This window comes from Poecilia mexicana, unplaced genomic scaffold (genome assembly GCF_051168715.1).
Source record: "Poecilia mexicana isolate PSO_F unplaced genomic scaffold, ASM5116871v1 scaffold_23, whole genome shotgun sequence".
NCBI lineage: Eukaryota > Metazoa > Chordata > Actinopteri > Cyprinodontiformes > Poeciliidae > Poecilia > Poecilia mexicana.
In genome coordinates, this window is record NW_028263392.1 from 14,249,493 (window position 1) to 14,261,730 (window position 12,238).

The 12,238-nt window shown below is 38.8% G+C and overlaps 2 protein-coding genes across 2 annotated transcripts in view; one reads left to right on the top strand and one right to left on the bottom strand.

Moving 5' to 3' along the window:
• gnai1 (guanine nucleotide binding protein (G protein), alpha inhibiting activity polypeptide 1) overlaps positions 1–12,238 on the top strand; it is a 424,795-nt gene that overhangs the window by 132,743 nt on the left and 279,814 nt on the right. The gene's annotated exons all lie outside the window — the stretch shown is intronic.
• The window catches only part of chrm2a (cholinergic receptor, muscarinic 2a), a 76,252-nt gene that overhangs the window by 25,378 nt on the left and 38,636 nt on the right, over positions 1–12,238 (bottom strand). The window lies entirely within an intron of this gene.

The following is a 12,238-nucleotide window of genomic DNA, read 5'->3' on the forward strand; positions in this document are numbered from 1 at the left end:
CAAACGCTTCTATTTGGAAATAAATGTAGACAGTATAGTCTAAAAATATTAGCCAAGCATTTTACATACGATATGAGCGTTTTATAAGCACATCCTTAATAGAATGACTAAACATGAACACACACCAGACTGTTTTTTTTGAAGTCCACAGCAGTTCTCTTCCTGAAATCTTAACCGATTTTTTTTTTTTTTTTTTCCCCCCCAAGATTTCCCAAAACATAAGCGTTCTTGAGGTTTCTGTAAAATACATACAGGTTCATTGTTGATAAATGCTGCAAGTTAATTAAAAGTTGACAAAGCCAGAACATAACTTCCCAAATGTTTGAAAGACATGGATATATGAGAATTTTTCTCTTTGGAAAAGTCCTAATCATCTAAAAAAAAAGTAATTATTTTGGCAGAAAGTAGGCTATGTCTTTAAAGTGCTTAAATGCTAAAGTGTTCTGGTTACAGCCAGCACAAGCAAATGAATAAAGGCTTAAGTACTTAGAGTGGACGGATTCTTATTTTTTCAAAGTAAATGACCAGACATTTTCCGCATTACCTTGAAAACAAAACAAGGATTTTGCAGAATAACATCATTGTCAATACTCTCACATTCTAATTTGAAACTTGAGCTCAGTACACCCCCCGAAACAGGAGTCGACTGAAAAGAGATTTAATTTCAGGTGGATAATGGAGGTTTAACGGTCCCTAAAAAAGCCTCCTATGTTGTGTTTGCTTGGTTTAATGCTTTTGATTTGTTTGTTTATTCTCTCTCCGTGTCTCTGTGTGATTTTCCATGGCTCCCCTGTGGTGCAGTGCTAAATGAAGTGAGATCTCCACACACACACACACAAAGTGGCACTCTTGTCTCACAGCAAGGCGTGGGGGGAGGATGGTATCCGTCACTGCAGCTTCCATCTCTGGGGAGAGGATTGATTTTTGGGCTGGTCTGCATCATATAAATGTCCCAGCCGAGGTGCAATATTTTATATTTCTTTTGGTTGGAAAGAATCTGAAAACATGACGTCCACTTTTTGAAAGCGATGCAGAAATCAACTTAATCAGAATTCACTTTTGGTCTAAATCTTGGTAGCAAATATTAAAATGTGCACATTTGAGGAAAAGTTTCCTGACCATCAAAATTGGCTGGACATCCAGATCATTCCAATTTGGACTCTGGATTTACAAGCAATGAAAAATTATTTGGTTTCACTGGCTCCCTCCATGCCCCTCTCCCACTTATCTGTGTCCATCTCTTAATCAGATTAGAACATTATATTTGATGTTGCTGGCTTAATCACTGTAATAAAGGGTCACTTGAGACCATTGCTGCCCATTAGTGTCATTATGGCTGCAGCTGAAAGGAGGGGGATTTACAGATATTGCTTGATCACCGCTGTTAGGAGAAGGTGAGCATCTACGTCTCAGGTGAGACTATTGATCTGTTTACTCCCATATGAGACGGCGGGACGCAGTAGAGCTTGCCAGCATACAAGAGCTGTAAAAGGGTACAAGTATTCACTGAAAAGGTTGCAGTCCTGTTGTGTAACTGATTAGCTTCTGCTGCTGTAGTTCTCAAGAGCACGTTGCTAACGTGATTTGTCTTGTAACTCTTAACAAGTCTAAGCTACAGTTGGACAGATTCACAGTTCAGGTGTAAGAATTTTATAACAAAACCACTATTAGTCAAACAAATTGTAATTTATGGATATAATGGGTCAGGGAAAGTAGTTATAAGATACATAACTCTTACTTTTCAGATTTTTATTTGGAAAACGTGATAACCCTGTAGTTTTTTCACCTTACAATTATACGCTAGTGTGTATTGGTCCATATGCACAGGAGATTGTGGTTCTAATGTCACGAAATGTGGACAGCCAGAAATGTAGCTCTGGCTGTCCAGTAGATGGGTAATGCTACAAGTAGAACTTATCAAATATGGATGAGAGCTTACTGCTTCGAGAACAGATATTATTTCCCTTTGGTTATTTCTTTGAGTTCAGTCGTGCAAACAGACCGGCCATGGCCCAGAAAGATGATTTTTGTTAAATCTTTGGTTGTGGAGTGCGTTCGGTCTTCTTTTGCAATGTCAGAGCGCTGAGTGGTTTTAATCTACAGGCCTCACGCTGTCATCCTTTCACAGCACAGTGGGTTTGATGAGCCACTGCTAAGCCCTCTGTGCCTGCGATGGCAGGAAGCGTCCAGAAGCACTGCTAGGCGTTGGTCCAGTTGGACGACTGTTAACACACTCCAGGGGCTGGCATCAATATGCTTCACTCAGCTATGCTGCTTTTATGTGGGACGGAGGATGAGAGGGAGTGGCTCTGCCAATTTGATTTACAGCCCCAGATTAGCAGCTGCATCGAATGCTGGAGGCTGTCTTCCTCTTGTGCATCTGAAGAGATGCTCTTAAAGAAGGACTTGTGCGAAGTTGCAACTAAGTTTTGAGCTAAGAGCCAGGATGATATTTAAAGCCTCATTATGCATGTCAAATCCCTCCCCTATGTGTGAGCAAGTAAAGTGAAATGAACCACCACATTGTCTGTGAGCATTGGGCAGATCTCAAAAAGTCACGAAAGGGCTGTTATCTATGACCTCTTTGGTAATAACAGCAGCAGCGTTGTGCTTCAGACAGTAGAAGCTGCTTTGTGCAGAAAGTGAGGCCAGACTTTAGTAATGGGTCAATGCACAGGCTTAGCAGGGCACTCCTCAGTGCATTCTCTTCCTTTCTCCCCTCATCTAACGATGGTTTTTCCTTGCTACAAAGTTCATGCCTGTATTTGGTTCTGAAGGCTAGATTTGATATGTTTAAAAATTGCTATGGCAAAGGGGAATTTAAGTAGGATGCCATTCTGAAATTAGAGATGTGGGTTTTCTTTATTTGACTTGCTTTCAGGGTCAGTTGCTTTATACTGACTATCATCTTTAGTTGGACTTCTCTGGTTAGTTGGTCTGAAGACACAGGCCAGAAGGGATCTGCACTCCCAAACCAACTGATATGTATTTCTGTCTTCTGTCATCATATTGTCATTAGAAAAGAGATTAGTGCACATAGAAGATGGTCTGTAGCTATTATACCCAGGATCAACATTCAAAAGGGCATGGCTAAAGAAGTGTTAGGCTAGATTTAAAGGACTCTGCTATAACTATTTTACCTCTTAGCGAGGTAACCTTTTTTTTAGCTTATATTTACATTTTTAAAAACAACCAAGGAGAATTCAAGTTGGCTGCAGAAAACCCCCCCACAAAAATACTGCTGTCATAGTTTCTGGCACAAAATGTACAAGTTAGCATGCATGATGTGGATCTATATGACTTTGATCTCTGAATATCAATGAACACTGAGATTTGCCACCAAAAGTTTTGTTTGCATGTAAACATAATGTGCTGATGAGACAGAGTGTTCCTGCACAATGTGTCTCTCTACAAAAGGACATTTCTGTACATAGAAACATGATGGCACCATGCAGTGCATACAAATATGTCACTTACGCTTTAAACCACATCTAGAAAAAGGAGTCGATTGCACTGGCTACTGAAGAACAGTAAACTCATTGTAATGTCCAAGGAACCATCTTAAGGCCATTTCAGCTTTCTGACATGGTGCATTATTCTGCAGGATATGTCATCGGAAAATTCCAGTAGATCAGCAGTTTCAGTTCAGCCATCTGGCACCAGCAACCACGCGTCGAGTAAAATCACTACTTTCTCTTTCATATTTTATTGCTTTGTTTAAGCTTCAACACATCGTCTTTCAAAATGCCCAGAAGCCTAAATGCATGAAGCTGTTGCCATGTGATTAGATGATTTTCTCTATTGGTGTGACGACCAAATGAAAAAGTATACCTTATAATGTGGCCAGTAAAATCCATATTCAAAAGTAGCACGTTAATTTAAGCCATTTTTAAAGCTAAACTGGATTCTGTGTAGAATTAAAAGATCAGAATTTATGATGGTTAATACAGATTTCGCAGTAGAACAGTAATAAGTTTCTCCTTGGTCATTTATGCACCTGCTGTGTTTGAGGCTGCTGCAAGAGCAATCCTGAGTCCAATTTAGAAATAAAACCGAGAGCTTAGGTAAAACCTTGAGCAAATTCTTTTAAACTTATTACACTAACTACATATTCATCCTTGGAATCCGTTTTATTTACAATTCTACATCCACATAGCTGAAACATAACAGCATGGGGTTTCTCTCAAAGCAATATCCCCTCTAAACTTTTGTGTCAAACCCAAGTACACATGAGGAATAAAAGTATACTTAAATGATGTATTACCACTAATAGCATTTCATCCCCTTTGGTGGTATTTTGTCACAGACAGAAGGAAATTTTACAGTTCTATTTAGGATCATAATTTGCAATTATGTATGGTTCTGGTGTTATGATTCTGTCTGTGGCCTCTGATACTCATTTGACAGCAGCAGAATGATTAAAGTCACCAATCAGCTTGTGGTTTGAATTATTCACCCCACAGACAGCTAAAGTAAGAAAAGGAGGACTTCATGTTTTAAAACAGAAGCTGTGTGACAGTGAAATTTTCATTATCTGAACTATTGGTAACACAAAGTGACGTGGAATAAGCTCTACTCTTGGCCTGTTGACAGGAGCATAATCAGTGTTTATAATGGAGGTTGTAATTTTAGCTGAAACGAAGGCCGTCGGATTAATCACCTTAAGCAATAATTCTGGCTTCTGTTTGAAACTCTGAACTCAACAATCACTTTATCAAAAAATGTTTGAACTCTAGCTTATTAAATATCCAGAGAATTAAATTCTGAAAATTGGAATTAAAGGTGATGCAGTGATGATCATGTTCAATTCCTCTGAAGGAAATGACACAAAGTCAGGCTAGGTTATTCTGACGAATGTCTGAGATGTGGACATGTGACAGCACTCTCTGCCTCCCTTGGAATATTGATTAGATAGGAGATTCTTCTCTTTGCTGGCCCTTAAATTGGCTGAGATGAATGGGAGTGTAAGGATAATGGCCAGGGAAACCGTAATTTACATTATGCTGAAGGAAAGAGACGGGAGGAAGGCCTGTGAGAAATGACCAAGCTGGGCAACGTTGATCACATCTAATTAATGCAGCATGCTTGTTCGTTTAGTATAGGCAAAACCTTAAAAGCCTCCTACTGCAGCAGAAATCTAACAAACGGCACCAAGAAATACCTTATCCTCTGCACACTGATTGTACTCTCATGCAAGAATCTTCATGCTAAACAACACAAATGTTTTAGGCAGTGATTTAAGTGTTAAACCCAATTTAGCTGGTAATGTTACCATCAGATTTAATGATGCTAACAGTCAGCATCATTAAGTCTGTTGGAGACTAAAATGTTTCATTGTCCAAATTCACCTTTCTCTTTTTATGTAAGTATTTAGCTTAGAATAAGCCCATGACCAGAGCAAGGTTCTTTCTCAGAGTCCTGTTACGTAGGTTTGATTTCTCAGTTTCTTATTTTATACTCAGGAGTCACTTTATTAGGTTTACCTGCCAGACAGGAAGGTCCACATGTTTCAGAAACAGCTTATTTAATTGGTTTTCAAGCATAACATTCTATCAGATTAACAATGAATGGCCTGAAAAGAGAAAATATCCGGTGAGCCAGAGTGGTGTTGATGAAAATGCCTAATTAATACCAAAGGTGAACGGAGAACGGACAGACTAGGCCGAGTTGATAGAGAGGCAACTGTATCTCAAATAACCACTCCTTAAAAGTAAGATATGAGGAATACAGTAATTGTATTCATAAATTATTTATGAATGAATAGGTCTAGCCTTGAAGCACATTGGTCACTTCTCCGCTAAGAACAGGAAACTGAGACTAGACTTTGAACCAGTAACAGACTGGAGTAATGTTGCCCCGTCAGTTGAATCCTGATTAGGGCCACAACATTCAGATGCATAGGTAATAATTGTGGCTTAATAACATGAAAGCATGGATCCATTCAGGTTCAGGCTGCAGGGAATGGCAATTTAATGGGATGGGGGTAATTCTTTTGGCATACTTTGGGGCCATGTCATTGTGTTTATGACTAATCTTTGTCTGTTGATGGTCACTTCCAGCAGGACAATTCACCATGTCACAACGCTCATTTCAATAAAACTGGTTCCTTGAAGATGAAAATGAGTCTAGTGTACTCCTGTAGCCGATCTCAGTGGGATGTTTTGCGGATCACCAAAGTGATATGTTACAAAAAGGGCTGTTTGTTTGTTCAAATGTGATTTGGATGGTGGTAATGTAACTTGTTCCACTCACAAACAAAGGATACAGAGTTCCTATTAGATTGTACATTTGGAAAGATGTTAATTAGCAGATGAACTCATGCTTAAACTAGTAGGATTTCCCTATGAGTGGAAATGCTTTTTGTGTTTTTAGACATCAAGGTTTAATGCCATAAAGGCACACACTATCCAATACTCATTCAACCAAGTTTGTTATAAGAAATGATAGATTTCTCTCAGAAGAGAATAAAATGAGCATTAATGACATTTTATTCACCTTTTATTATTAAATGGCCAGCAAAGTTTAGCGAGGTTAAGGAGATTCCTTATTTATTACACTGCAGTGCCTTTTCATGTGAGTCTTTCTGAAATGGCTGAACAAAGCTGCCCTATTTTTAAAACATTGTCCTGATGAAAAGGCTGTGAATTGGCACACAAACCACCAACTTGCTCAGACCTGATCAAGGTGAACTGACATTGAGTGGCAAAAATGAGGATATTAAAAAGCTTGAATGCGATCATATGTGGCGTGTTGCCAGCCAAAGCGTCTCTGAAACCCTTCCTGAACAATGCCCTGCTGCAGTTGTGGGATTGCTTAACACGATTACCAGAAAATCAAGCTGTCTGAATGTAGCTCATAATTTTACACTCAGCAGATGAGAAAGGTGTGCGACAGAGATTAAGGGGAGGAGAACTGTGGTGAGCCGTGCACAATTAAACCCCTAAACATACCCACTGTGCTTATTTTCATAATGAGCCTCCAGACTGTGGCCATAACCTACAGCACGTTACATTCGTTCAAGAATTTTCACAAAAAATCGCTTTTTTTCCTTTCTTCAGCCAAGTCTCTAAAAAAATAAATACAGAGATCCCAGGCTTGCATGGCTGACTTGCTGTTTCACCAAACATGACAGTCAACTAAGATATAACTATAACCCCATACCCTGACTCTCTGAGCTGGTACCAAAGCATTAATTTTCTCAACGTGACACATTCACGTTGACAGTTAATTTGCTCAGTTTCACCAGGAATCACTATAAATCAGTTGCAAGTACCTGCATGATGAGGTAAATCTTCCTCACAGGCATGCCTGTGGGGTAAATGAAAGTGACAGTAAGTTCTCTTGAGAAAATTTGTGCTGACTGGAATGTGTAGAGGGGTGGGAGTGGCACCCCAAATAGGTTTGTTTTTATAGATCCACATAAAAATCAGATGTGGAAATTTCTCACAATTAGACTGAAAAATGCAAGTTAGGACATGTCGGTCCCAATTTTAACCAAGTACAAGCACCATTTATTAGCCCCCTAAATTGTATTATTTGACCAACATTGATGCATTAAATGGTTGAGGTTATATATGTTTTATTTAACTTCCCATCGGACTAAAGGGAGGTTTAAGTCTTCTGTCATAAAGAACAGCAGATCACCTTTTTTTGATTATAAAACGTCCCCAAGTATCTCGAAACATGGCTTTTGCCAAGGTTCATGGTGATTGTATGCAAACATTTGAACAAGAACTTGCCTATTTATTTTGTACTAATTAGCTGTTTAATTTCGACTCTCATCCAGTCTTTGTTGTTCCATGAAAATTTAATGTGAAATAGATACCAAGACATTGGGCGTAATACACATAAAGGTTTAATGTCCAAATCAATCTGCTGGACGTTTCTGGATTACCTGAATCCTCAGATGAGAAATGGACTCTATCATGGAGGAAGGTGGCCAGCAATCCCTCACAGTTTAGCTGCTTACTCAAGTTGAAATGTATTATGATGTCAGACATTAATCAAATCCTGACACCTTACATTCATAACAGAGACATGGATCCTTTATTCCCCAACCAAACCCAGTCATTGTCCTGATGTAGCTCATTGTCTGTGTTGAAGCTTCTTATCAAACGGCAACATTAGCCATTTCACTGCCATTTCACTTTTTTTTTTTTTTACAAATGCATTAATGAAGTGCTTTTAGAAGTTTTCCTTTCTCACAAGAAAGAAAGTTACATTTTTCTGTGTCAGAAATAATCATGTTGTAGAAATGCAACAGGATGTGCAGCGAGAAAGCTTATTGTGACTTTATCTCCTGTTCTAGACTCCCCACTGGCCACTCATTCATTCTGTTTAGAAATTTACTGAGTGCTATTGATGTGTGGAATCGAAACCCTCATAGGGGTGAGAGCTGTCATAAATTTTAACATCTTGGACACAGTGTGGCTGACTGCAACTCTCTGTGGGTCTGTATCCGTATCAAAACATTGATCTAACACGAGCAGCCAGAAAGACTTGGCGGCACCAAGAACAGAGTCTGTCACTGATGTAAATGTATTGTAATTCAGTGAAAGAGGGGGCTTTCACTTACGGGGTTGTCATGAACACTTTGAAGTGTGTGAGTTTTTCAGATGGTTGAGTATCTGGACACATGGAAAGACAGATGTGACTCTGGTCTAATTCCAGTCATTTTCTCTCGACTTCTCTTGACTTTTTGCTGTTATTTGAACCCCTTTTTTTCTTTGTTTGGCTGCCTCTGCAAGAACATAATTAAAACAGGAAAGAGTTAGAGGAAAGGAAGTGAAAGGGTAAAGAGCAACAATCTATTCTTTACTTAAGGGCATCAATTTAGCAAGATAATAAGTAGGTTAAAGCAGGAAATGCAGGGGCAATACAAAAGATTACATTTAAATTGACATTTTTAAATGATGTAATAAAATAGTTAATTTATTGGAGGAGCATGATTAAGTTAGGTTTGCCTTAAAACTTCAAGAAAACAGCAAACTAAACAAGTAAAACTGTGAAAAAGGGATGTCTAGGACAACAGAATGACAAATGTCACCAGTTCTAATGGAAGTTCAGAAAAATAAAGATTTAAATGATTGTCTGTTCTTTGATAATCATTTAAAACTCCTTCTGCAGTGAACTAATCTACCTGTAATTCACCACAGTTGTTGACAGTAATAAAAAACCCCATCCACTTTAAAGTACATGTCATCTCGTTGGTATTTTTCAGTTTTCTGCTTTCTTTCATTGTCCTGTTGCAAAGGTGTTTCAAATAGAGACATAGCTAAAGTAATAGTCCTCAGTCTCCTTTTTTCTGTGCTTCATTAAGCTGCCATACATCCATTCCATATATTTCCATTAGATTTTTTTTTTTTGTCAGGAAAACAATCTGTTTTATGTTTACAACAACAGCCAGTTTCATTCTGTGGTTCCAGATGGCATGCCATCATTTATATATGGTAATGTCTTTCCATTTTAGTGGCTCTAATGGATAGTTTTGTGTCACCAAAGTGGTATTTTGAAATCATTTATCTATATTTGTGATTTATGTCATACTTTCACAGAGATTAAGTTTTCTTTCTATAAAATATGCTTTCCCAGTTGTCAATGACTAACTAGAATATCAGGCATACAAGCGCTCTTTAGTCTTGTTTGAGAGGGAAAAAAAGGAAACGGGAAGAATGTAAAACTTCTTATTCATGAAAACAAAGTTTGAAGGAAAACTGTCTTTTCAACTGAGGTTTGACCCATTTTAAGAAGCAAATTTAAATCTTTACCACCAACAGTAAAAATGATAGGCTTTGTCGGCAGCAATGCAATTACAGCTGGAGTGGCACGTACTCTATCGAGTTCTTGTAGAGCAGAAAATTGCATTTTTACACTTTACTCACATACCAACTCCCTGGAACATGTATGCAAATACCGGGAAGCAACCCATTTCAAATTTGTAAATGGGTTGCTTCTACCATTGTAATAAATGATTGTTGGTTGTTTTTATGTATAGTATACATAATAATGTATGTACACTGAAATGTAACGTGTGCCTCTTCCTGAGAATATCTATTTGACTGATAATAGCCCCTGTGAATGGTAATGATCTGAGACAGCAACCTTATTTTCTTCCTACTGCTAATGCTTAGATGGCTAGTCACACATTATGTGGTTCTTAACCCCCCTGCAGGCAAATAGTGTATGAGCATAATACCTTTTGTCATTATACTACAAGAATGCAGCATAGATTGATGGGCTGCTAATGTCCTTTCCTGGTTGATGCTCATGGAGCGTTTCTCACAGGAGTGGCTCTGCACATTGTAGGAAATTTGATGTCTGGTAAATTTATTTTACAGATATAAACAGGGACACAAAAAAAAACATTTGTCACATCATGCCAACTGAAATTTGATCAACAATATTACCTTTTTCATTGAGGTATTAGTTTCCTTTTTAAGGTTCTGCCAAATTGTTAATCTGGTTGGGCCATTGCAATACTGCGTCTTTTCTGTGTTGGGTTTGCTAGTATGCTCAGGATTGTCCTGCTGCCTGATCCAGCTTGCTTTAGCTGTCAAACAGATGGCTTCAAATTTGATTCTGGAATACAGAGGATGTCACAGTCAGGGATCTCAGTAACTTCAAGGTGCCCTTCATGGTGCCCATGCTTGACAGCTAGTATGAATTATGTGTGCCTAGATGCAGAGTTTGTTTTTTTCCCCCAAACATGGCACTGTGCATTACGGTCAAACATCTCTATTGTAATCCCTCCTGTCCAAAAGGCATTGTTCCCCAAGTCTCCTGATTCAGATTCAGCCTTTCAAAGATAATCGGTGCACCAATTTTCTTTTAAGGAAAATAGGCTTTTCCTGGCAACCATTTAGATCGAGCCATACTTGTGGGGTCTGTGTCATTGTTCTGTCAGGAATGCTTACTTCCAGCTGTCTTTGGGCAACGGGCGGGGTACATCTTGGACAGACCATCAGTCCAAAAGACAACAACACAAAGACACACATGACAAACACAAGCAACCATGCACACACTCACGTCGAAGAGTAATTAGATGAACAGGAAGACAAAATAACCTGGTAGTAAATATTTCTATTTACTACCAGGTTAATAGAAACCTGGTAGGAAGCAGGAGTTTCTGAACATAACATGAAAACTCTGATGAAAGTACCCAGGACAATAGATCAGTTCCCATTTAAAGCTAATTATGCACTTGGGTATAAACCATGGGGATCCAGCTGCAGTCCTCAACGCCCAATGTCTCCCACTAGGTCCAACTACCTCGAGAACATGCCGAAGTTCTGCAGAGTCTAATGATATTATTGTATTCAGGTGTGTTGGACCAGGGAAAGATGTGAAACATGCAGCATATCGGTCCTCTGAGGACCAGTTTTGGTCACCACCTGTATAAGTTGGATTCCACTTTGGAAACTTGAGAGAGGACAAACTGTCTTCAAAATCGCAATGGCAACAACTTCCAGTAATGTTTTTTTTTCTCTTTCCTTCCTCACCCCCAATCAATTTACGAGCAGAGCTGAAGAGAATCTATTATGAGGCAACAAGACATGATGAAAAAGTGTATACTGTCTTCGCCACAGTTGACCAAAATAAAACTGCTCAAAAATTACATAGAAGTCAGTGTTTGATATTTTTAAAGCAACTCAGAGCAACCATACTGGGTCTATTGTGTAATAAGATAATGTACTGTATAGTAGTAGACTTGAATGTTTTTTTTTCCATTTGAGAACCATTATTGTATTCTTGTTACCATCTTGTATAACATTATATGACATGAATAATTCCCATTGCTTTTGTAACCTATTCATCGGATTTGTTGCAACACAATTCACACAGATCTGGGAAAATACAAAATGTGTTGGTCTGTATGCGTGGATGAAGCAACACATTTTCAGCTGAAAGCACAATGAATACAGCCTGATGACTATTCAAACTTGATTAATCACATCGCAGTAGACTCGTGCTATTATTGCATCAAGGTTTTTGCAATGGAAACTTGCATGGCCATGATTACCAGGTGATGTAGTCCTAACTGCTGGTTGCCACGACAAGCCTTTGCCACTTCTGTTGCAATGCACTCAGGGAGTGATAAAGGTCAGGAAGTGAGGATCGCCTCAGGTAGCTATTCTTGGCCTTAGCTTTGGGCCATCCACATTCTCTAATTGTCCGAGTCAACATGTGACAAAGGCTTAGAAACAGCAGTCCTTCACCCATGCTGCACATGGCGGAAGAG